The sequence below is a fragment of the Hylobates moloch genome, unplaced genomic scaffold (assembly GCF_009828535.3).
Source record: "Hylobates moloch isolate HMO894 unplaced genomic scaffold, HMol_V3 SCAFFOLD_19, whole genome shotgun sequence".
Lineage (NCBI taxonomy): Eukaryota > Metazoa > Chordata > Mammalia > Primates > Hylobatidae > Hylobates > Hylobates moloch.
This window is the reverse complement of record NW_026652294.1, coordinates 75,128,005-75,152,707: the sequence shown is the minus strand read 5'-3', so window position 1 is coordinate 75,152,707 and position 24,703 is coordinate 75,128,005. Positions and strand designations below refer to the sequence as shown.

At 37.9% G+C, this 24,703-nt stretch overlaps 1 long non-coding RNA gene across 1 annotated transcript in view; it reads left to right on the top strand.

The window, feature by feature from the left end:
• Positions 1-4,315: 4,315 nt before the first annotated feature.
• The window catches only part of LOC131381996 (uncharacterized), a 132,939-nt gene continuing 112,551 nt past the window's right edge, over positions 4,316-24,703 (top strand). Inside the window, exons 1-3 of the long non-coding RNA XR_009211124.1 lie at positions 4,316-4,510; positions 8,885-8,980; positions 13,579-13,654. This is a non-coding gene — a long non-coding RNA (uncharacterized LOC131381996). The remainder of the gene's footprint in view (positions 4,511-8,884; positions 8,981-13,578; positions 13,655-24,703) is intronic.

The window sequence follows — 24,703 nt, the reverse complement described above, 5'->3', positions numbered from 1 at the left end:
GACTTGATTGTGATGGATAAGCCTTTTGATGTGCTGCTGGATTTTGTTTGCCAGCATTTTATTGAGGATTTTCTCTTCAATGTTCATCAGGGATATTGGCCTGAAATTTTCTTTTTTTGTTGTGCCTCTGCCAGGTTTTGGTATCAGGATGATGCTGGCCTCATAAAATGAGTTAGGGAGGATTCCCTCTATTTCTGATGTTTGGAATAGTTTCAGAAGGAGTTTCCTTCTCCTCTTTGTACCTCTGGTAGAATTCGGTTGTGAAGCCATCTGGTTTGGGGCTTTTTTTGGTTGGTAGGCTATTAATTACTGCCTAAATTTCAGAACTTGTTATTGATCTATTCAGGGATTCGACTTCTTCCTGGTTTAGTCTTGGGAGGGTGTATGTGTCCAGCAATTTATCCATTTCTTCAAGATTTTCTAGTTTATTTGTGTAGAGGTGTTTATAGTATTCTCTGGTGGTAGTTTGTATTTCTGTGGGATCAGTGGTGTTCTCCCCTTTATCATTTTTTATTGCGTCTATTTGATTCTTCTCTCTTTTCTTCTTTATTAGTCTGGCTAGTGGTCTATTTTGTTAATCGTTTCAAAAAACCAGCTCCTGGATTCACTGATTTTTTTAAGGGTTTTTCATGTCCCTACCTCCTTCAGTTCTGCTCTGATATTCGTTATTTCTTGTCTTCTGCTAGCTTTTGAATTTGTTTGCTCTTGCTTCTCTCTTTCTTTTAATTGTGATGTTAGAGTGTCTATTTTAGATCTTTCCCACTTTCTCATGTGGGCATTTAGTGCCATAAATTTCCTTCTAAACACTGCTTTAGCTGTGTCCCAGAGATTCTGGTACGTTGTGTCTTTGTTCTCATTGGTTTCAAAGAACTTATTTATTTCTGACTTAATTTCATTATTTACCTAGGAGTCATTCAGGAGCAGGTTGTTCAGTTTCCATGTAGTTGTGCAGTTTTGAGTGAGTTTCTTAATCCTGAGTTCTGATTTGATTGCACTGTGGTCTGAGAAACTGTTTGTTATGATTTCCATTCTTTTGCCTTTCCTGTGGAGTGTTTTACTTCCAATTATGTGGCTGATTTTAGACTAAGTGCAATGTAGTGCTGAGAAGAATGTACATTCTGTTGATTTGGAGTGGAGAGTTCTGTAGCTATTAGGTCCGCTTGGTCCAGAGCTGAGTTCAAATCCTGAATATCCTTGTTAATTTTCTGTCTCATTGATCTGTCTAATATTGACAGTGGGGTATTGAAGTCTCCCACTATTATTGTGTGGGAGTCTAAGTATCTTTGTAGGTCTCTAAGATTGTGGTTTATGAATTTGGGTGCTCCTATATCGGTGCATATATATTTAGGAGAGTAGCTCTTCTTTTTGGATTGATCCCTTTACCATTATGTAATGCCCTTCTTTGTCTTTTTTAATGTTTGTTGGTTTAAAGTCTGTTTTATCAGAGACTAGAATTGCAACCCTGCTCTTTTTTTCCTTTCCATTTGCTTGGTAAATATTCCTCCATCCCTTTATTTTGAGCATATGTGTGCCTTTGCACATGAGATGTGTCTCCTGAATACAACACACCTATGGTCTTGACTCTTTATCCAATTTTCCAGCTTGTGTCTTTTAATTGCGAGATTTAGCCCATTTACATTTAAGGGTAATATTGTTATGTGTGAATCTGATCCTGTCATTTTGATGCTAGCTGGTTATTTTGCCCATTAGTTGATGCAGTGTCTTCATAGTGTTGATGTTCTTTACATTTTGGTTTGTTTTTTCAGTGGCTAGTACTGGTTTTTCCTTTCCATATTTTGTGCTTCCTTTTGGATCTCTTGTAAGGAAGGCCTGGTGGTGACAAAATTCCTTAGCATTTGCTTGTCTGTAAAGGATTTTATTTATCTTTTGCTTATAAAGCTTAGTTTGGCTGGATATGAAATTCTGGGTTGAAAATTCTTTAAGAATGTTGAATATTGTCCCCCACTCTCTTCTAGCTTTTAGGGTTTCTTCAGAGAGATCCACTGTTAGTCTGATGGGCTTTCCTTTGTAGGTAACCTGCCCTTTGTCTCTGGCTGCCCTTAACAATTTTTCCTTCATTTCAACCTTGGTGAATCTGATGATTATGTGTCTTGGGGTTGCTCTTCTTGACGAGTATCTTTGTGGTATTCTCTTTTTTTCCTGAATATGAATGTTGGCCTATCTTGCTAGGTTGGGGAACGTTGGCCTGTCTTGCTAGGTTGGGGAATTTCTCCTGGATAATATCTTGAAGAGTGTTTTCCAACTTGGTTTCATTCTCCCTGTCACTTTCAGGTACACCAATCAAACACCGGTTTAGTCTTTTCACATAGTCCCATATTTCTTGGAGGCTTTGTTCATTCCTTTTCACTCCTTTTTTCAAATCTTGTCTTCATGCTTTATTTTATTAAGCTGACCTTCAATCTCTGATATCCCTTCTTCCGCTTGGTCGATTTGGCTATTGATACTTGTGTACGCTTCACAAAGTTCTTGTGCTGTGTTTTTCAGCTCCATCAGGTCATTTATGTTCTTTTCTAAACTGGTTATTCTAGTTAGCAATTTCTCTAACCTTTTTTCAAGGTTCTTAGCTTCCTTACATTGGGTTAGAACATGCTCCTTTAGCTTGGAGCAGTTTGTTATTACCCACCTTCTAAAGCCTACTTCTGTCAATTCATTAGACTCATTCTCCATCCTGTTTTGTTCCCTTGCTGGCGAGGAGTTGTGATCCTTTCTAGGAGAAGAGGCATTCTGGTTTTTGGAATTTTCAGGCTTTTTGCACTGGTTTTTCCTCATCTTTGTGAGTTTATCTACCTTTGGTCTTTGATGCTAGTGACCTTCCAATGGGGTTTTTGTGTGGATGTCCTTTTTGTTGATATTGATGCTATTTCTTTCTGTTTGTTAGTTTTCCTTCCAATAGTCAGGCCCCTCTTCTGCATGTCTGCTGGATTTTGCTGTAGGTCCACTCCCGGCCCTGTTTGCCTGGGTATCACCAGCAGAGGCTGCCGAATAGAAAAGATTGTTGCCTGTTCCTTCCTCTGGAAGTTTTGTTTCAGAGATGCACCCACAAGATGCCAGCCAGGGCTCTCCTGTATAAGGTGTCTGTAGACCCCTGCTGGGAGGTGTCTCCCAGTCAGGAGGCACAGGGGTCAGGGAACCACTTGAGGAGGCAGTCTGTCCCTTAGTAGAGCTTGAGCGCTGTGCTGGGAAATCTGCTGCTGTCTTCAGAGCCAGCAGGCAGGAATGTTTAAATCTGCTGAAGCTACTCCCACAGCTGCCCCTTCCCCCACGTGCTCTGTCCCAGGGAGATGGGAGTTTGAACTATAAGCCCCTGACTGGGGCTACTGCAATTCTTTCAGAGATGCCCTGCCCAGAGAGGAGGAATCTAGAGAGGCAGTCTGGCTACAGCAGCTTTGGGGAGCTGTGGTGGGTTCTGCCCAGTCTAAACTTCCAGGTGGTTTTGTTTACCCTATGAGGGGAAGACCACCTACTCAAGCCTCAGTAATGGCGGACGCCCATCCCCACACCAAGCTTGAGCGTCCCAGGTTGACTTCAGACTGCTGTGCTGGCAGCGAGAATTTCAAGCCAGTGGATCTTACCTTGAAGGGCTCCATGGGGGTGGGATCGGATCACTTGGCTCCCTGGCTTCAGCCCCCTTTCCAGGGGAATGAATGGATCTGTCTTGCTGGCATTCCAAGCACCACTGGGGTATGAAAAAAAAACTCCTGCAGCTAGCTCAGTGTCTGCCCAAATGGCCGCCCGGTTTTGTGCTTGAAACCCAGGGCCCTGGTGTTGTAGCCACCGAGGGAATCTCCTGGTCTGTTGGTTGTGAAGACCGTGGGAAAAGCGTAGTATCTGGGTCAGAAGGCACCGTTCCTCATGGCACAGTCTTTCACAGCTTCCCTTAGCTAGGGGAGGGAGTTCTGCAACCCCTTGTGCTACCCAGGTGAGGCGACATCCCACCCTGCTTCAGCTCGCCCTCGGTGGGCTGTACCCATGTCTAACCAGCCCCAGTGGGATGAGCCGGGTACCTCAGCCAGAAATGCAGAAATCACCTGCCTTCTGCATTGATCTCACTGGGAGGTGAAGACCGGAGCTGTTCCTATTTGGCCATCTTGCCCAGGAATCCAGCTTTCCCTACTATTAATATTGTGCATTAGTGTGGCACATTTGTTATAATTGATGAGCCAATATTGATACAGTATTATTAACTGAAGCCATCGTTTACGTTAAGGTTCATTCTTTGTTTTGTACATTCTATGGATTTTGACAAGTGTTTTGTAACATGTATCCATAATTACATTATCATACAGAGTACAGTCAAGAGTCAATACTTTCTGAGAAATGCATCATTTGGAGATTTCCAAGTTGTGTGAACATCATAGAGAGCACTTTACACAAACCCAGTTGATATAACCTACTGCACACCTGGTATATTATATAGCCTATTGCTCCTAGGCTATAAACCTGTACAGCAGGTTACTGTACTGAATACCATAGGCAATTACAACACAGGGTAAGTATTTCTGTTTCTAAACATATCTAAACATAGAAAAGGTACAGCAAAAATATGGTATAAAAGGTAAAAATGGTGCACCTGAATAAGGCACACACCATGAATAGAATAATAGAATGTGCAGAACTGGAAGTTGCTCTGGGTGAGTCAGTGAGAGAGTATAAGTGAATATGGAAGTCTAGGATATTACTGTACACTACTGTAGACTTTATCAACCCTGTACACTTAGGCTACATTAAATTTATTTAATTTTTTCTTCAATAATAAATTAGCTTACTGTGATTCTTTTAGTTTATAAACCTTTTGGTTGAGTGCAGTAACTCATACCTATAATTCCAGCACTTTGGGAGGCTGAACCACGAGGATCACTTGAGCCCAGGAGTTCGAGACCAGCCTGGGCAACATGGCGAGACCTGGTCTCACCTGGTCTCTACAAAAATTACAAAAATTAGCCACGTGTGGTGGCAGGCACCTGTAATCCCACCTACTCGGGAGGCTGAGGCAGGAAGATCACTTGAGCCTGGGAAGGTCGAGGGTGCAGGGAGCCATGATCACTCCACTGCACTCCAGCCTGGGTGACAGAGTGAGACCCTGTCTCACAAAACAACACAAAACAAAACCCTTGTAATTTTTAAAAAACTTTTTGGCTCTTTTATAATAACACTTAGCTTAAAACACACATACATTGTACAGCCATACAAAATCTTTATATTCTTATTCTACAAGCTTTTTCTACTTTTGTAATGTTTAATTATTTTAACTTTTTAAACATTTTTGTAAAAAATGAAAATAAAACACAAACACAAACATTACTCTAGGCCTACACAGGGTCAGGATCACTAATATAATTGTCCTCCACCTCCATAGCTTATCCCACTGGAAGATCTTTGGAGGAAATAACACACATGAAGCTGTCATCTCCTGTAATAACAATGCCTTTTTCTGGGATATCGCCTGAAGAACCTGCCTGAGGCCATTTTACAGTTAACTTTTAAAAAATATGTAAATAGGAGTACACTCTAAAAAAGCAATAAAAAGTATAGTATCGTAAATACATAAATCAGTAATATAATAATTATCATTATTGTGTATTTTGTACTATACATAATTGTATGTGCTATACCGTTACACAACTGGCAGTGTAGTAGGTGTGTTTACACCAGCATCCCTGCAAACACATCACTACAAACATGTGAGTCATGTGTTGTGCCACAACATTGGGATGGCTGTGATGTCACTAGGCAATAGAAATTTTTCAGCTCCGTTATAATATTATGGGACCACCTTGGTGCTATATGTGGTCTGTCATTGATGAAAACATTATGCGGTGTATGATTGTTCCACCATTATAAACCCCTGCGTTCGTTTTCCCAAAACCTGCCAACCACTGATCTTTTCACTGTCTCCGTAGTTTTTTCCTTTTCCAGAATGTCATATAGTTGTCATATAGTTGTAGCATGTTACCTTCTCCGGTTGTCTCCGTTCACTTAGCAATATGCATTTAAGCTTTCTTTATGTTTTTTTCATGGCTCAATAGCACATTTCTTTTTAATGATTAATAATATTTCATTGTATGGATGTACTACAGCTTTGTTTATTTACCTATTGAAAGACATCTTGATTGCTTCCAGATTTAGGTAATTGCTATTACTTTTGAGTTTGAATTTTATATTGACAGAAGTTTTCAACTGATTAGGGTAAATATGCCTTTTTCAAGAGACACAGCATGTGACATGAAGTGCTTTCCCTAAGCCTTCCTGGCAGTTAGTAATGGTGCAGTAGCATCATAAGTTTGCTTCACATTTTCACTGGAGCCAATGTTGGATTTGCAGGGGTTTCTAAATGTACAGTAGTACTTAAGAACCCACATAAAGGCCGGGTACGGTGGCTCACACCTGTAATCCCAGCACTTTGGGAGGCTGAGACGGGTGGATCACCTGAGGTCAGGAGTTCAAGACCAGCCAGGCCAACATGGCAAAACCTCGTCTCTACTAAAACTACAAAAATTAACTGGTCGTGGTGGCGCACAACTGTAGTCCCAGCTACTTGGGAGGCTGAGGCAGTAGAATCGCTTGAACCTGGGAGGCAGAGGTTACAGTGAGCCGAGATTGCACCACTGCACTCCAACCTGGGCAACAGAGCAAGACTCCATCTCAAAAAAAAAAAGGAGATGCCAGTCTGGGACCTTGTTGTCAAATCAGACAAACGTCCTCACAGAAATCAATCAGACATCTTGAAAGACAAGGCAGGCAAAATATCCACGTGGGCTCCTGAAGCCCTGTCTCGCCCTCACAAGGACACAATTGCTTCCCTTTTCAATGTAGACTTTATCCCTGGAAATAGGAAGAGAGGAGGGAAACAGACCTGATGACAGGAATGTGAAATTTGCTTAAATGGATACACACCTGAAATGGTCTGAGATCCTTCTAAATGGCATGCTTAGGTATCTCCCTTCCAGCCCTTTGTATCTGCCTATAGCTGGAAATGGGGGCCCATACCCGAAAGGAAGTTTAGATCATTGAAGAAGGAAGAGGAGTGGGGGGAGAGAGGAAAAGGATGAGGAATTTTTTTTCCAATCTAAGAGAATTTGTTATATTTTTGCTCCACAATATGGGTTATATTATATAACATATTTTATATAAAAATGTCTTGTGGAATAGTAAGATGGGAAGCACTGCTTGAAGGACAGAAGCCAGGGACTTCTCACCTGGAAAGCAACGTACTCCTGCAATTAAGGGTTGGGAACGGTCAGTGTGTGTTTCAATCGCAGCATCCTCACTTATTTTAAACAAAGTAATTAACCTGACTAAGCATTTGATTACTTAGCTATAAAATAAAGATACTACTACTATCTACTTAATGGACTGCTTTGATATTAAATAAGAGATGCATGTAAATCTTCCAGCACAGCGCTTAATAACAAGAATTATTAAGCTCTAAACTTTATGCCAAGTAACTTTTTATAAGTCACATGGGCTATTTCACTCTAAATTTTCACATATGTAATAAGAATTACTGCCTCTTTTACAGGGTAGTTGTAAGGATTGAATGGGATAACTAAATAATGGGTGAGTGCATAGTATATACTGAAGTCATATTAGCTTTCCCCTCTCATCTCTTAATAACATCTAGAATAGTGCAATACTTACAATACTACTTACAACTCTTAAGGATCTATTGAGAAACTACTTACTTCTATTTCTGAAGTTGTTGGTCTCTTTATTGAATTCTATACCTGAGGAGACTCAATTAGTGACACCAGGGTTGAGTCTTGTCAGCTTTAAGAAGGAAGTACATGTGTATTTTGTATGCCTTTATTTCTTTCAGCATATTTTTTCATCCTTCCTCACTCATACCTCCCTTCACTTTCCACAGTTCCCATTTCAGCCCCATCCAGGCCTACAGACCCTGTACGTGCTGGGTCACCATAACTCTTCTCCTGTCAAATCTTTTGCTTTGAGGGCGTTCTCCTCTGCTGACCAATGGATGGTTAGTAACCTGAAAAATGGATCCCTCTTGGGTTCTTAATGGCCGATAATGGGTTAATTCACATGCCATTATTTCTCTCCAGGTGTTACAGTTTAACAGGATACTCTGGTAGCTTGTGTGCTTTAACCCATAGGAATAATTTCTTTTATAGTCCCATTACCATACTTGAGTGCTAATAATGAAATATTTTTAGATTAGACAATCACTTGGGGCCCCTCATATCACACTCAGAGCTGTCTACTCTGCTAACACATAGTAAACCCTGATCAGGACAGTATAAACACTGGTATCCTAGAGACTTGGAAATGTTAACTTATCTCCATTACATTGTGCCCAGGGAGTGGCGTGGGCGCTGCAAGCATAAGGCCAAATAAAAAAAGTTTATTAAGTGAACATAATTTTTCCAACCCATAGATAAAATTCTGCCCTCAAATCCTTACTGGAGCTCTACGTTTAATATTGGAAACCTAAGAATATTATAAAATTCTTCTTTAAAGTAGACATTTCACAAAGGAAGTAAGGACAATATTATGTGTTCGCTGTCAATATACTCTATTCTTATTTAAGTCAACATTGCCCAGTGGTTGCACCTGGAATTTGGGATTTTAAAATACAGTCTCTACTCGGGAGGCTGAGGCACGAAAATCACTTAATCCCGGGAGGCAAAGGTTGCAGTGAGCTGAGATCGTGCCACTGCACTCCCACCTGGGCGACAAAGTGAGATCCTGTCTCAAATAAATAAATTAAATTAAATTAAATCTCAAATCTGTGGTGTTATTACAGGGTTTTAATATTTATAATCTTCGTTCTTTCCATGAAATGTAAGTGTTATTACCATTTCTTCTCACCTATTCTTAACAAAACTACTCTGGCTTCTTTACACAGAAAAAAAGAAAACAGCTCCTGTTGCCTTTTGCCTCTCATCCAGAAAGGCATCCATCTGCCTTTCTAATATCTCTTCATCCTGTCAGGCCACAAATGGTGAGTCCTTCTATCTCTGATGAGTTGCTGACACTGAGTTGCTGTTTAAAGAAAACTGTAAGAAGGTTATATCCTAGAACTGATCCAGGATATCACCTCCTGGCTTAAAATATTTGAAAACTCCCTTCTTAGTTGTGAATCCATTTACTTACCAGTATTTGTCATTCCCATGTATTCATAAGGCAACATGCGAGAAACCACAGTGGATGCAAAAAGTCATTAATTTCCTGAATAGCTCTTAATAATCTATTGGAAAGGCGAGGTATACACAATGTTACTGGGATTTTTCTCTATATTGGGCTGGCAAACTACAGGCCATGAGTTGGCCCATGGCCTGCTTTTATATGGCTCAAGAGCTAAAAAAGATTTTTATATTTTTAAAAGGTTATAAAAAACAAAATAAAACAAAGAATATGTGACATAGACTATAAGTGAAACACAGAGCCTGAGATATTTACCATCTGGCCCTTTACAGAAAAAGGTTGCCTATCTCTGCTCTGCACAGTTCTGGATGTAACTAACAGGATGTAGTTCATCCCCAAAAGCAAATACTGGAGAACATTCTCATGGGCCCCATATAAACACACATAGCTCAACCTTCTTCTTGATGTATTTCTAGTGGTCTCATATGCTTCTCTGTATCTTGAGAGAGCATTTGCCTTGGTGATGTCTCCCAATGCTGACTTGTGAAGAGGGACAATTGCAGCAGAATGGTCCTAGCACCCTTAACGAGTAGTAGTATCTAAAGCATAGAAGCTGGATGAAGTTATGGTCATCAGTGTTTGAGAAAGGGGAAACCCCCAGCATGACGCCTCTCCTCTATATCCTGCTTAGCAGAAGCCCAAATGATTGGAGCTCTTAGTCGTCAGCTCTCATTTGTCATATCAGCCATATTCCAGGTGCTAGGTTTCAGCACCTGTTCCACCACAGAATTTCTGCTGTCTTGCCCAGGAGTAAGATTCTCACTGCAAATGTGAGAAGGCTTCTATTTATACCCACAGTCCTATATTCACATCCTTTCTTCTAAATCTAGTTGACTAAAGAATATTGGCTTGCAGTGGGCTCTAAATTCAAATCCATTACTTAATCCTTAAAAATCAGAAGATGTCATGTAATGCATGAAAGATCTTTATGAAGATCTGCCAGAGCCCTAATCTGGTACAGCCGAGTAATAACTCCATGGGCTCTACAAATGGCCATTGTATCAGCCAATTCCTGTTACCTGCTAGACCCTGAGACTGAGTTTCCAGTGCCACAGATCGTCTTAATGGGGCTTGTCTCACTTGTTTACAGTTACCTCCTTGGCCTCTATGAATATTTGAGTTTGTAACTCCTATTTTAAATCCTTAAAATGCAAAACATCCACTTTACACCCCTTAGGTTGGCTACTGTCAAACAAACAAACAAACAAAACAGAAGGTGTGTTGGCAAGGATGGAGAAATTGCCACCCTTGTGCACTGCTAGTGGGAATATAAAATGGTGCAGCCTAGCCAGTATGGAAACAGTTTGGCAATTCCTCAAAAAATTAAAAATAGAATTACCATAGGATCCAGCAATTCCACTTCTGGCTATATATGCAAAAGAATTAAAAGCAAGAACTTGAGCAGATATTTGTACACCCATGTTTATAATAGCATTATTTACAGTAGCTAAAATGTGAGAGCAACCCAAGGGTCCACTGACAGATGAATGAATATATATATATATATATATTAGAATTCTACCCAGCCTCAAAAAGGAAGGAAATTCTGACACATGCTACAACATGGATAAACCTTGAAGATACTACGCTAAGTGAAATAAGCCAGTCATGAAAGGATAAATATTGTGTGATTCCACTTGTATGAGATAACTAGAGTAGTCAAATTCATAGAAACAGAAGGTAGAATGGTGGTTGTCAGTAGCTAGAGGAAGGTGGAAATAGGGAATTATTTTTTAATTGGTACAGACTTTCAATTTTGCAAGATGAAAAAAGTTCTGAAAATGGATGGTGGTGATGGTTGCACAACAATTTGAGTGTATTAATGCCACTGTACTGTACACTTAAAATGGTGAAGATGTTAAATTTTATGTTATGTGTATTTTAGCACAATTTCAAAGAATACAAACGATCACCTTCTTAGGATTTCTGTTCCTTTCTTGAAAAGAATGGAGTTACATCTGGACTATCCCACTTACTAACTGTATGATCTCAGACCACACATTCTCTCAATTAAAAAATGCATTTATCTACCTATACGGTAATTTTTTTTTAGTGAGAATTAAATAAGTTTCTATGGTTAAGTGACTTGTAAATGGTAAGCCACATTCCAGGTAGGGAATAAATGTCATGTGAGTGCCACACGTGAGTGAAAAAATTGCCTGGAGCTGTGATGACTTCCAGTGAGCATCATAAAGGAGACTTTTATGAAGAACCTAGCATTTGGGCTGACCTTCAGAGAATGGTCAGAATTTGAAAAGGTACAGATATAGGGTAATATTTAAAGCACATGGAGAGGCATGTGTGTAAAGGGACTGAAGCAGACAAATAAATGGTGTATTTGAGCAAATAATCATGTTCGACCGGAGGATCAGGTGAAAAAGGTAGACCAACAGGAAGGGGCCAGATCATGAAAAGTCTTGAATGGTTGCCTAAGAAATTTGAACTTTGATTTAGTAGATAATGAGAAGCTATTGCTTTTTAAGCAGAAGGTTTAGTGGAGCTTTATAAGTATTACTGAAGAGGTATACAGAATAGATTGAAATAAAGATAGACTGAAACAAAGGAAACTAATTAAAAGGCTCCAGAAATGTTGTAGTCATGAGCTAATCAGGACTACACTAAGATGCTGGCAGAAGAAATAAAAAGAAAAGGATACAAGTCCTAATGCCAAATCAGTAAGAAAGTCTTAGAACTCTTTGATACCTTACAATTGATGGAAGGCCTGTAGTAATTTTAAATCTCTATAACAGGTGCTTCCAAAACGAAGCTTACATATCCAGCCCACACTTCTATTCCAGGCTTCAGAGTCATGTATCCTTCTGCCTTTTGAATATTGTCAAATGAATGTTCTCCAGGTCCTTTAAATTAAAGATGTTCGTTCTTGAACTTATAAACCTTTTTATTCTCCAGCTTTCTGATTTTTTTTTTTCTTTTTTCTTTTATTTTTTTTTTTTTGAGACAGAGTCTCGCTCTGTCGCCCAGGCTGGAGTGCAGTGGCGCAATCTCGGCTCACTGCAGGCTCTGCGCCCGGGGATTCACGCCATTCTCCTGCCTCAGCCTCTCCGAGTAGCTGGGACTACAGGCGCCCGCCACCACGCCCGGCTAATATTTTTTTTTGTATTTTTAGTAGAGACGGGGTTTCACCGTGGTCTCGATCTCCTGACCTCGTGATCCGCCCGCCTGGGCCTCCCAGAGTGCTGGGATTACAAGCGTGAGCCACCGCACCCGGCCTCTCTGATTTTTAAAAGAAATAACACATACACTCTTTTCTGTTATTAAAAAAGTAACATTTTTTTGCTGAACATTTAGAAACATCATCACAGTGCAGAAACTAAAACAAAACTTAATACTAATTCTACCCCCAAAACATATATATATGTGTGTGTATGTGTATTTATTTGATAAATGTATTTGGTAAACATATTTAAAGTCTTTTATACATATAATTAACTTTGAAAATAAAAATTAGCATTGAATTCTTCATGCTACTTTGTAACTTAAAAAAAAAATTTTGTGACCTACTATTATTGTCAAATGATACATCAAGACCATTCTCCCCATCTCTGTCATTAACCCTATGATCTTAAGTAAATCCATGTCCAGTGTTCTTAACTCTGGAATGGGTATGCTAATACATAACTCACTGCATTGCTGTAAGGCAGTGGTTCCTAAACTTTGCTGCATATTAGAATCACCTGGAGAGCTATTTAAGAACCCCAAAGTTCAGGTCACAATTCAGAGTCTGGGCATAAGAACTAGACATGAATGACTTTTGTCTCTTTAGGTGACTCCAATATACAGCAAAGTAAGAGAACCAAATTTCTAAGGTTTAAAATGAGATAACTAAAAACCTGGCATGCAGAAGTCACTCAATAATACATGTCATTTCCTGAATGTCTGCTATGTTCCCACACTGCACCAGCATTCTGTATTCATTACTTCATTTAACTCTCACCACATCCCTGTGAGGTTTCATTATTCTACTTTTACAAAGTAGGGAATTGAATCTTAGATTGATTAAGAAATTTACTCAGTGTCACACAGGTAAGGAAGCATGATTCAAACCCCAGTCTGCCGATCAAAAAGTCCACACCATTTTACCACACTGCATTAGACTACAGAAATATTACTTTTTTATTTTTTCTTTCTAGCTTCTTCAATCCTATCTAAGCCATTTTATCATAATGCTTTTCTAGCGGATTAAGTTGCATCTAAAGAAAAATTAAGTCTGTATTTTGTGTGGTTTTTATCCATACATTCTGAAATTTTACTAATTCACATTTTTAGCCAAAGAAAATGAGGATTGATATTTGTGGTAGAATAAAATTGTGAATGTCTATTTGATATATTATGTTAATTAAGCTTAAAATGTGGGTTTTATCCCTTTACCTATAGGCTCGTTGACCATGAACAAATTAGAAGCAGTTTTATTCATGGATTACACCTAAAGCCCTATTCAGCCCTTCTTTAGGTATGTAACATTTGCTATAAGAGACTCTGCATTGGCTTAAAGCAAACTAATCATCATCATCATCAGAAAATTAACTGCACATGTATACACATTTTACATGCATATATAGTTGTTTTGAAACAGACAAAATTCCTGGCTACACCATGATTATAATAAGGACTCTAATCATGACTCTGCTCTAATGAGTTGTTAGTATAGTACCTCCATCTGTGGGTACTTAAGGAATCCTGTCAATTTTTATCATGTAGTAAGACACAGTCAAATTATTTCCATAACTTTGGAAGTTACTCATTCCACATTTTCTTTATTATTTTTCGGCATTTGAGCCTATTTTATTGCTCTGACCAAATGTCTATATCTTGATAGCAAAAACATTTGCTTTCTTCTCATCTGACTTGATATTTTTGGAAGAACAAATTGACAATTCCCATGAATGATTCTGAGTTAGCAGGAGAGCATCTGCTGCAGAATAGCTCTTCCTCTTTTGAAGTTCACTGAGAAGCTAATTTCATTATTTTAAAAGCAAAAGTATTAACAGATCTGAGGTGACAGTAAAAGGAATCTAGAGTCAAAGTCTTGATCACTCACAACCAGAAACCGTAAATCATTAATGTTTAGTTGGTAGATGCTAACAAGTGCTATCCATAATAATAATGCATGTCCATAAACATCACTCCTGAACTGGCCTACCTTGTATTCACTTACTTATTTGGTCTTGATGTTGTCTTTTATAACTGACACTCAGGATGGGTTCTGTTTTTGAAAATATTAAATAGTGGGAAAAGAGACATACACATCTGCTGCATTTAAAAATGCTTTCATATTAAAATTGGTAAAATCTTTTCAAAGGGATTGTCGTTACCCACTTAGTAATGATGGCTAGGTTTATTTCTTCATTGTTCATTCTCTGAATTTTCTTAATCCAATTTTCAGCATTCCTTTAGTGGTCCATTGTTGCTACATGTGTACTTTATTGACTGAGTTTTTAAAAGATGCATCTATCATTAAAGATCTTTGGGAATATGTTCAAAAATGTTAAAATGCTGGGCATAGTAAAATTACAAAGGCAACATAAGCCAGATTGAAAAATATCTTGCCAAATAGTATTTCTCAGCAAGCCATTTGGAGAGACTAAATTAAAAAAAATAGTTGATACCTTGATGAAAAATATAATTTCTCCCTTCCTCCTTTTCTTAACATTAGTGTTCTTGTATCCATGCTGATTTCTATATGGCTACAATTCTAAAATATTCCTGGCATTTGTATGCAGTTGCATATAAATGTTTGTCTTTAGAGAATCAAAAGGAATTGAGAAGTTCTTAGTGACATAAATTATCTTTAGAAAATTAATTTAGAGTTCTGTTATAACCACTGGGCTCTAAAACTAGGTGCTTTTACCAAAGTAAGGTGAAGGGGGTGGATAATTTTCTTAGTGAACAATCCAGTATCTTTCTGAGTTTCCCCTTGAGGAAAAGCCATACTTCAGTGGTTGCTAACAACTACACCCCACCTTTGTGACTGCCAGAAGAGAGAACATCTTTGCCTAGTTTAGGTAACAGGATGAGTGTTGGGGTGGGGAGAAACCTATTTAGATAGGATGGGCAGAGAATGCCTCTGAGGTAGCAACTTTAAAAACTGAGTTCTGAAGCAAGAAAATGAGCAACCAATGTGAAATGTGGTGTGGGGTGGTGGTGGAGAATTTTTCAGGCAAAAGGGAACGCAAATAGAAAGCACCCCGGAGAAAGAGGGTCCTATATTTGAGGAATGGGCAGTATATCAGTGTGTCTACAGTGAAATTGTAAAGGAAGGGGTGGTACAAGCAAGTGTGTAATGGGCAAGACACAACATTACGGGCTTTGTAAAAATAGTAAACATGTCAAATTTCATTTATTCAGTTTTAAGCAGAGCAGTGGCATGATTTAACTTGAGTTTTAAAAAAGATTTCTCTGACCACCACTGGAGTATAAATCAGAAGAGGCATGACCAATGAAAAAGCTATTAAAAAACAGAAATGACCAAAACGGATTCAAGAAGATAATTGTAGAACAAATCACAAAGGTTAAAGATTGATCATTTTTCAAAAAGCACCAGGCACAGATGGTGTTAGAGATGAATTCTTTAGGACAATTAGTGAATATATAATTATTTTTAATGTACCAATTCTAGTCTGTAGAGAAACATGAAAACCTGAATAAAGTTAGAATAGCCTTAATTTTAAAAACTGTCAAAGATAACAAAAACAATCTTTGTACTTTTTGAAAGGAAGGTATCTATCAAGATAATCCAATGTACCAAACATTATAGGGAAAAAAATGTAATTTTGTTAATGATTGCCATAGATGTATTTGATAAAATTCACTAGCCACTCAAAAAAAAAAAAAAAACACACCTAAGTAAATTAGGAATAAAAGAAAACTCCCTGGTGGATCTTGAAAGCCATACAAGGAGGTAATGTGAACAAGCTGACCTGCTGCTACAAAAAATTGGATTCTCTAACTGTCCAGGCTGTGTTGTACCTGACATGTACAATTTGAATGCAGTCCAATGCCAAAATCTACTCTTGACTTTTACTTCAAGACCCAGCAGAGCCGGCTATACTCACGCAAAGCTGATGCTCTGAGAGCCAGTGCTTTACTCTTCCTGGCTTGGCCATGCACAGCTCCTTAGCCCAGGGGCTGGGGGCATTTCCCAGGTAGTTTAGGAACAGCCTCTTCCCTTTTCGTTCCTCTAGCAGAAGGGGGTTTTCAGGGGCTTGACCAGCCAGAGTTTCTCAATCTGGGCACTATTGACATTTTGGGCCTGATACTTTGTTGTGAGGAGTGTTTATCCATTGCAGGATATTTAGCAGCATCCCTGGCCTTTATCCACTAGATGCACACACCTTCCCCACTCTCAATAGGCTCCCCCGACCACTGCCGTTCAGTTGTGACAACCAAAAATGTCTCTAGACATTGCTAACTGTCCCTGAGGGACAAAATCACCTCAGTTAAGAAATGCTAGGCTAGAAAACAATGTCATAACTGTGTCATAATTTATGCCTTTATATTATTGCATTTACCAGTAAATTCTCAGCTGGGGCAGCCCGGAAAGGGAAACTGCCTGTGTCAGTCAGCTCAAGCTGCCATAAAAAATACCATAGATTTGGTGGCTTAAACCATAGACGTTTATTTTCTCATAATCCTGGAAGTTGGACGTCTGAGATCAGGAGGCTAGCATGGTCACATTCTGGTGAGGATGCTCTTTCTGGCTGGCAGATGGCCACCTTCTTACTGTGTCCTCACATAGAGGAGACAGAGAAAGCTGGTATTTTTTCCTCTTCTTACAACAGTTCCTCTTCTGGGATCTCTTCCTCTTCTTATAAGGATACCAGCTCTATCAGACAAAGCTCCATCCTTATGACCTCATTTAACCTTAATCATTTCCTTAAAAAATCTTTCTTCAATACAATCACATAGGCATTAGAGCTTCAACGTAATGCAGTTTGGGAGGACAGAATTCAGTTCATAGCATTGCCTAAACAAGATTTTTAAAAGTCCTCTACCTAAACCCAACAACTATATTATATTCAGCAGCTGCTTTAAATTTTGTCAGTAACGAGATGGATTTCTGCTATTATCACTATTTTTCAACACATTTTGGAGATTGATAAAGCTAGAAAATTAAAGGAGCAGTTTAAATATGAGCAATGAAAATACAGTACTATCTTTATTTGTAGTTGGTATGATTATGTACTTAGGAAATTCAAGATGTTCTGCTAAAAATCCATTCAAATTAATAAGATAATTGGGAAATGTGGCTGCCCAAATACAAAATTAATAGTTTCCCTCTCTATTAATATTATGCAATTAGAAATTGAAATGGGGAAATATCCCATTTATAATTAGAATAAAAAAGATAAATCACTTAAAATAAATCGAAGAATACAGAAGTTGGATCTAAATGATGAAAATGACATTTTTTTGAAAGGTGTAAAATAAGGCTAGAAAGGTGGAAGGATAATTTTTCCCATATTAATGCATAAATTTATTGCAGTTCCAATCAGAATCCCAACATGTTTTTTTTTTTCCAACTGGCAAATAATTTTAAAATTCATATGGAAAAAGAATGTGCAGTAACATTCCATTTAAAAAAAAATAAGCGTGGACTTACTTTGTTAGATATTAAAATCACCAGGAATCTACTGTAATCAAAACACTTTATACTAGCACAAAAATAGACAAATAGATAATTTGTATACAGTAAAAGCTAAAATGCATTTAGTAACTAATAAAGCTGCCACTTTAATTTAGCAGAAGAAATTTATTTTTCTCTTACAAGATGTTAGCATAACTGGTTATTTATCTGAAGAAACAAAAGGATACTATGTTGGCAAAAAATATAATGTAAAAAATTATAAGAAAAACATATCAGAAAAAAAAATATGAGGATTTTAAAAAGTCTTTTTTTTCTTCTTTTTTTGAGACAGAGTCTTGCTCTGTCACCCAGGCTGGAGTGCAGTGGCGCGATCTCAGCTCACTGCAAGCTCCAGCCCCCAGGTTCACGCCATTCTCCTGCCTCAGCCTCCCGAGTAGCTGGGACTACAGGGGCCCGCCACCATGCCCCGCTAATTTTTTGTATTTTTTAGTAGAGACGGGGTTTCACCGTGTTAGCAAGGATGGTCTCCATCTGCTGACCTCGTGATCCACCCACCTCGGCCTCCCAAAGTGCTGGGATTACAGGTGTGAGCCACCATGCCGGGCCTAAAAAAGTCTTTAATCTTTTAAAGTGAGACAGTAAAGTATTGAAAACACATATAAAAAGCAGTAGTTTTGGTTATACTAAGTTAAGACGTTTTTGTTCTACTGCCGTTGTTCAGGTAAGAGGTAAGATTAGTTACTATAACGGTGGCAGTAGAAATGAAGACAGGTAAAAAGATTTGATATATATTTTAAGGTGACAACAGGATTTTCAGATAGATTGGATGTGGGTTTAAAAGTGGGAAGAAAGTAGGATTGGATCCAGGTTTTGTGAGATAATTTTTAAGGAAAAATACAAAATTACACACATCAAATTAGATACAAAAGTATTTCTTTAGAATGAGAAAACAAACCACAACAAATGACAAATTTTAAAGAGCTGCCAAATACTATAAACATTACCACATTTTAAAAAATGACATACTATTTTTAATCAATCAACTGCTTTAAATATTTTGGCAGTAAATTCTTTGATATCGCCTTTTATATGACAATGATTTTATAAGATTGTCTTCTAAATGAAGAATAGAAAGATAATTCAGTCTTTGTTTTAGCAGGGTTGATCAAAATTTATTTTTTTATTATTGAGAATTGGGAAACAAAACACGTGACGTCGCAAATAGATATACTATTTGTAGTATAGCTTTAACCTTGTGGTTTCCGTCCACAAGGATGGAAATTTTGATCAATTCTATTCTGTACAATTTTAATCTAAGAAAGCATGGATTATTTATAATGATATATATGTTACATGATTGAGTATATTTTTGGCAAGAGAACTTTTATTTTGCCTAGGTACCATAATGTTTCCGATGCTCCAATATTGAGCTAAATAAATGCTCTGCTATTTAGCTAAATAAATGCTACATATTACATGTCTGATGATTGGAAGACTTTTCCACATACTAACTTCTGGCTCCTTAAATTTCAAGTTTTATTTTTCCTCTCTCTATCATACTGAGTAAGATTGGTCATGCTCATATTGCAAGACAACCAAAGGCCCTGAAATTCTGTGTCACAAATCTAGATGAGTCAGCATAGTGGGTGGCTAGGAACTTTCCCAGAAGCTACTCTATAGAAGAATCAATAGCAATAATTTCATACAGGAGTGTCTGTGGACAACATAAGTTTATCCCATTAAACCTGAACTAACATTATCCCTGGCACAACTGCCTCTTAGCTAGATCTTGAAAGTGCCTGGGGCAATGACCAGAGGAGAAAGTAACGGAGGGTAAATCATAGAAAAAAAGAGGCATAGTCTTAACTAATTGCACTTAAAATATGCTACTTTTGCAAATTTTACAAAAACATGTGACCATGTGAATTCATGCAGGTTCCAGGGTCCTGCAAGTGATGGGCATTGAAACCAAAGCTTCATTAATTCTTGGTAAATTCACTTCTGGTTGACAGAGGGAAGAATCATACATCATTCCTAGGTTTCTGGCTTGAGTAACTCAAGTCAGACTCTTGTGTAAAACACTTTATTCGAGGTTTATGCCATTTACTTAGAAAACCAAGTTTTCTGATTGGCACCAGGAAAGAGAATCCTGCCACATCAAGCTGCCTGACCCAGGAAGCTTCTCCTCTGTGGGCCAGATACTTCTTTCTTCTATGTAGAGGCACCAGACAATCTGATCCAGGGAAACTTTTTCTGCCCCTTCATGTAGCACCATCGCTGGCATGAGATAAATCAAGCAGATGAAAATAGTACAATGAGAGCCTTGAAAATTCAATTGTAATTGGAACCACAACCTATAAAAGTAGGCAAGGATCTGCATGCTAAACCTAAACTAGGTGACTGGCTGCTAAAATAAAGTGTTTAAATAGAATCCAGAGTCTCCCAAAATAATAGCCAAAATTTTTGGCTACAATTCAAAAAAAAAATCATCCAATACTAAGAACCAGAAAAATCACAGCTAGAATGAAAAAAGACAATAAACTAACACCATTCAAGATGAATCAGACATTGGAATTAACCCACAAAGATTTTAAGCTGCCATCCTAACAACGTTTCAAAAAGCAATAACAAATTCTGTTGAAACAAATGAAACAATGTAAAGTCACAGAAAAGAAACAGAAGGTATAAAAAGAGAATGACATAGAAAATATAGAAGTAAAAACTTGCTGAAAATCTCAATAGTAGGATGGAGAGATGGAGGTGACAGAGATACAATCAATAAACTTAAGGACAGATTAATCTTATCTACCCAATCTGAACAACACAGAGAAAATAGAGCCCCCCCCCCAAATAAAAACTAAACATAATCTCAGGGAAATTTGGAAGAATAACATAAAACCCAATATTGGGTTATTGGGGGTATTTATTATATTTTTGGTTTAACAGAAAAAAGAGTGGACTAAAAGAGTATTTTAAGAAAGAGTGGTTTGGCTGGGCACAGTGGCTCACACCTGTAATCCCAGCACTTTGGGAGGCCAAGGCATGTGGACAGTTGTACCCGGGAGTTTGAGACCAGCCTGGGCAACATGGTGAAACCCCATCTCTACAAAAAAAGCATAAAAATTAGCCAGCCGTGGTGGTGCATGCCTGCAGTCCCAGCTACTTGGGAGGCTGAGGCAGGAGGATTGCTTGATCCTCGAAGGTCAAGGCTGCAGTAACTGGAGACTGTGCCACTGTACTCCAGCCTGGGTGACAGAGAAAAAAAAAAAAGTAAGAAAAGAAATAGTGATTTGTCTCCCAAATTTGATAAAAATAAATAAAAACAAAATAAAAAAATTTTTTAAATTCCTATATATTTAAGAACCTGAGTGATAGGTTTGGATATTTGTTCCCACCCAAATCTCATGTTGAATTGTAATCCTCAATGCTGGAGGTGGGGCCTGTTGGGCGGTGTTTGGATCATGGGGGTGGATCCCTCATGACTTGATGCTGTCTTCACAATAGTGAGTGAGTTCTTGCAAGATCTGGTTATTAAAAAGTGTGTGGCACCTCTCTCCACAGTCTCTCTCACTTGCTCCTCCTTTCATCATGTGACGTGCCTGTTGCCCCCTTGCCTTCTGCATTCATTGAAAGCTCCATGAGGTTTGACCAGAAGCTGCGCAGATGCCAGCACCATGTTTCCTGTAAAGCCTGCAGAACCTTGAGCCAATTAAACCTCTTTTCTTTATAAATTACTCAGACTTAGGTATTCCATTATAGTAATGCAACAGTGGCCTAATACAGAAAATTGGTACCAGGACTGGGTCATCTCTATAATGATTTCTAAAAATGTGGAAGAAGCTTTGGAACTGGGCAACAAACAGAGGTTGGAAGGGTTTGGAAAGCTCGGAAAAAGTGTGTAGCACCCTCCCCATCTCTCTTGCTTGTTCCTGCTCTCATCATGTGAAGTGCTTATTCCCCCTTTGCCTTCTGCCATGATTGAAAGCTCCCTGAGATTTTACCAGAAGCCAAGCCAATGCCAGCACCATGCTTCCTGTAAAGCCTACAGAACCTTGAGCCAATTAAACCTCTTTTCTTTATAAATTACCCAGTCTCAGGTGTTCCTTTATAGCAATGCAAGGACAGACTAATACACTGAGAAACCAAAAATAGGACAAACTGAAATCCATGCCAAGGCATATTAAATTTCTGAGAAACACAGCAAAAAATCTCAAAAGAAACCAGAGAACAACAGTATGTTACCAACTGGGGAGTACCAATTTGAATGACAGTTTATTTCTTATCTGCAACCATGCTGGCCAGAAGGCTTGACACATTTTTCAAGTGCTGAAACAAAATAGTTGTCAATATTAAATTTTATATTCAGCAAAACTATCCTTCAGGAATGAAGTGAAAATAAAAACATTCTCAGATAAAAGAAAATGGAAAGAATTTGTGGCTAGCACACCTGCTCTTCAAGAATAGCTAAAGATTTTCTTCAAACAGAAAGAAAATGATAAAATAATCAATTTTGAGCATAAGGAAAAAGAAAAAGCATTGTAATGAACAGAAATATGAGTACAAGCTCACACCTGTAATCCCAGCTACTTGAGAGGCTGAGGCAAGAGCATCGCTCGAGCCCAGAAGTTTGAAGCATCAGTGAGCTATGTTCACACCACTGCACTCCAGCCCAGGTAAAAGAGCAAATCACCATCTCAAAAAAAAAAAGAAAAGAAAAACAAATGTGGGTACATACACTAGACTATCCTCGTGAATTTTGTAAATCATATTCAGTGATTGAAACAAATAACACCGTCATATACCAAAGACAATGCTGTTCTGAAGTGGGGAGGGTAAAGGGAACTAAACAGAAGGAAGGTTTCTACACTTGACTCAAAGTAATAATGAAATGTTGACACCAGTAGACTGTAATAAGTCACATATATATTTTTAATACCCAGATCAATTGCAATGAGAACTATACAAAGAGATAACACTTAAAAGCACTATAAATAAATCAACATGGAGTACCAAAAAATGTTTAAGTAATCTGTAGGAAGTCATAAAAGAAAACCAGAGGAATAAGAACCACAAGAAACAAATAGAAAACAAATAATAAAATGGCAAATTACCTTAAATGCAGATGGTCTAGATATGCCAATTAAAAATAAATAAAAAATATAACCCAGTTATTTTCTGTTTATAATAAACTCACTCAAAATTCAACAACGTAGGTTGAAAATAAAAGGCTGAAAAAATATACCTTGCAGATATTAATTTTTAAAAAGCAGGATTATCTATATTAATGTCAGATAAAGCAGACATTATAGCAAAGAATATTATTAGAGGCCAAGAGACACATTACATAATGATAAAAGAATCAATTCTCCAGGAAGTCTTAACCATCCTAATGTGCATACACCAAACAGCAGAATCTCAAAAATACATGAAATAGAAATCAAAAGAGCTGAAAGAGAAAAGACAAATTCACAGTTACAGTTAGGTCTCTAATACCCATCTTGGCAAGCATAAAACTAACAGAAAATCAGCAAGGAAATAGAAGACTTGAACAATGTAATAAACCAACAAAACATTGACATCTATAGAACACTCTACCCAGCAAGGGCAGAATGGACTTTTTTTTCAAGTGCCCATGGAACATTTACCAAAATAGACCATTTCCTGGGCCATAAAACAATCTTCAATAATTTAAAATCATTTGAAATCATATAAAGCATGTTCTCTGACTATAGTGGACTCAAACTAAAAATAAATAACAGAAAGACAAGGAAAATTTCCAAACACTTGAAAATTAAACAACATACTTATAAATAATATATCAAAGAGTAAGTCCTGAAATAAATTATAAAATACATAAAGCTGAATGAAAAGTCAAGCATACCATATTAAAATATGTGGAGTGCTGCTAAAGCAGTGCCAAGAGGGAAATTCATTGTCCTAGATAGATACAGTAGAAAAAAGACAAGTTCCCAAACCAATTATAGAAGTTCCCACCTCATGAAATTCTAAAACTATGAGCAAAATAAACTCCAAGCAAATAGAAGGTAAAACAAACAAACAAAAAACATTGACTCCCCTTAGTTACTTTACTTCTGTTGTTACTAGGCTCAGGTTCCGTTGCCCAGCACTATATTTTCTTAAAATTCTCATTGATTACTTTCCCATCTTCTTATTTTGTATATAGCCAGAAAAAACCTCTAACCTCTTTAAACAAATTAATTACTCCATATTTGTTTACAACATCTTGATATTACTGGAGAGTATCACAACAGTACTGACCAGAGTCATTTCAAAGTCCATGATCATACACCTCAAATGGTCAATTAACACTGCCAAACAAACCTTCCCCAATTCTCTAGTAAATTTACTTTTCCATTTTCTAACTGGATGATTTCAAATCTTCAACATCCCATTCCCCCTTGCTCTAAGTTAATGACTTCTCTCGTGTTTTATACAAAAAATAGTTCCACTCCAATAAGAACTACCTCATTGTCCAACCAGATATTCTATCAGCCCACTTGTATCTGCGCACACATGTTGGCCTCCCTTCTAATTATAATAGAAAGGTGGCTACTCCCTTCTATCTTAGCCCAACGTCGCCACTTACCTTCTTTTTCTTTTAAGAACTTTTTGCTTCTGTCTTTTATTTCTTTATTACATTATTATTATTTTCTCTCTCTCTCTCTCTCTCTCTCTCTCTCTCTGCTGGATCCTTCCTATACAAACTCAAGCATGCTTTGAGATTACCCATCAAAACAAACAACATTAAAAAAAACCAGGCAAACAAAAACCTTCTTTTGACTTCATGTTCCAGCTACTGCTCATTTATCTGCTTGCCTTCCCAGAAAAATGGGACATTTTCTATCCTCACTGTCTCTACTTTTTCACCTCTCATTTTCTCCTCAAAATCATTCT